General features: G+C 40.2%; 1 pseudogene; it reads left to right on the forward strand.

Annotated features, from left to right (window-relative positions):
• The window catches only part of LOC139383914 (prospero homeobox protein 1-like), a 109686-nt pseudogene that overhangs the window by 61534 nt on the left and 45652 nt on the right, over nucleotides 1-2500 (forward strand).

The following is a 2500-nucleotide window of genomic DNA, read 5'->3' on the forward strand; positions in this document are numbered from 1 at the left end:
GGTCCCCACAAGGATAGTAGAACAAACGTGTGTGTGTGTGTGTGTGTGACACTGGCACAGATGGGACACAGAGGGGCGTTTTGCCAACTCTCTATCGCCCAATTACAATTACTGGCCTTGATCTGATAGGGGAGGGGGGGGGGGGACAGAGATGGAGAGGCCCCACTTTCTCTATCTCTCACACAGACAAACGCACACACACACGCTGCTTTCAACACTAAACCAGCCCTGATATACACACAGCTCTCCTCTAGCGATATGTCCTATACCTTCAGATTTTCCATGTGATTCCTGGTGACTGTATTTATAAAGGGGGGTGATTATTGCCGGGCATAAAACTGAACATGCAGGCAACAGAATAACCAACAGTACATATACTAGGAGACACAGGCAGCTCACACAAGCACACACACACACACACACACACACAGGCCTACACAGACGCACATTCCCACTCTGTTTGGCTGTTTATTTGGACTGGGAGAAAAGGGGGGGGAGCTGGGAAAAGGACAGAGCACAGGGAGGGGAGAACAAACAAATTAAAAACACAACTCGACAGCACCAAAACAAAAGGCAGTGATTGTGTGGTATTTACGAGGTGGGTTTTGTTGTTTGATATGAGCGTACGGTTGCTCAACGCACTGACAGATTTAGGACGTATTATTCAAATGAGAAGCATATACACACACACACACACACACACACACACACACACACAAACCAGCTGCCCTACCCGGGCCTGTATCTACGGCGACCACTTCCTCACGGCAACGCCGCATCCCTCGTTGAGCTGCCGTGGCAACAGTTGTCGACAGCGGGAGGGTGTACAGTACCTGCTCCTAGCCCTAAGAACACAATGTCCACATGTAAACAGATGTGGGGTCATTCCATCAATTCGTTTTGAGAAGTGGAACTTGGTCAACCAACAAAAAAAAACTCATATGTTCAACTTCATTTAATAAAAAATAAAAAAACATGTTTTCACGTCTCAAAAGGTTAAATCCAAAAAATATATATAATAAGTGCTTATTAATTGTCAAATGAAGTAACAGGATTGAACATTTAATTTTAAATCAGCCATAAATTCCATTGTGACAGGGGGGGGGGGGGAATTAAACCTTGTTGTGTGCAACAGGGAGTGTAAATTGAAGGCAAGCTTCTAGCCTGTCTATATCTATGGAGAAGAGGGTTGACTTGTTCTGCTCTACCCACTCAGTTTTCCCCCACAAAACATCAGGAAATGGCCATACAGAGTAGAGCCTGCTTTTTACACTATAATTTGACTATTAGATATTCAATGTCTCTCTAGAATTTTTTTTTTTTTTAAACGAGAGTTCAGTTCACGTAACAGGTTTGACCTTAGAATGAGGGACAGATGTAAATTAATCACTAATCACATTAAATAAATAATCATCAGAAGAAGAAGAAGAAGAAGAAGAAGAAGGAACTTCCTGGAAGTCACAGAGTGTGAATGGAGGAACATGTGAAAATGGAGAATTCTGACACATTAGTTAAGTCTTTATTCATATACATTTTTGGGGGGGGGGGGGGGGGGGGGGGGGGGGTTGTATTGAATTCTCCACGTGGTCTGTATTAAAGGGTACTTAATTTAATATAACAGACTTTAATTATTATTATTATTATTATTTTAAATAAAACGCACCCGTTTCATGGAACAACCCATATGATTTCATCACAATGGCTACAGCACCTTCGGAAAGCAATTCACAACGCCATGATTTTATATTTTATAGACATTTTGTTGTGTTTCAGCCTGAATTTAAAATGGCTTAAATGTAGATTTTTTTGAGTCACTGATCTATACACAATACACCATAATGTCAAAGTGGAAATATGTTTTTTTTAGAAATGTTTACAAATTCATTAAAAATGAAAAGCTGAAATGTCTTGATGTCAGTAACTATTCAATATTTTTGTTAAATAAGTTCAGGAGTAAAAATGTGCTTGACAAGTCACAAAGTAAGTTGCATGGACTCACTTTGTGTGCAATAATAGTGTTTAAAATGTTTGTTTTTTAAATTACTATCTCATCTCTGTGACCCCACACATACAATTATCCGTAAGGTCCCTCAGTCCAGCAGTGAATTTCAAACACAGATTCAACCACAAAGACCAGGGAGGTTTTCCAATGGCTTGCAAAGAAAGGCAACTATTGGTAGATGGGTAAACAAAAAAGCAGACATTGAATATCCCTTTGAGCATGGTGAAGTTATCAATTACACTTTGGATGGTGTTGCAATACACCCAGTCACTGCAAAGATACAGGTGTCCTTCTTAACTCAGTTGCCGGAGAGGAAGGAAACCTCTCACCATTACCAATAATGGGGGAGGTTAGCACGTCTTGGGGGTATGATATTTGACCCTCCTTAACTTTCTCACTCATCATTGTTCACGATTAATTTAGGGTTATCCATACTCCTGTTAGCATCCACATTAATGTAGAAGTGTTTAAAAACATATTATATTCTTATTTACAATT

Source organism: Oncorhynchus clarkii, chromosome 25 (assembly GCF_045791955.1).
Source record: "Oncorhynchus clarkii lewisi isolate Uvic-CL-2024 chromosome 25, UVic_Ocla_1.0, whole genome shotgun sequence".
Taxonomy (NCBI): Eukaryota; Metazoa; Chordata; class Actinopteri; order Salmoniformes; family Salmonidae; genus Oncorhynchus; species Oncorhynchus clarkii.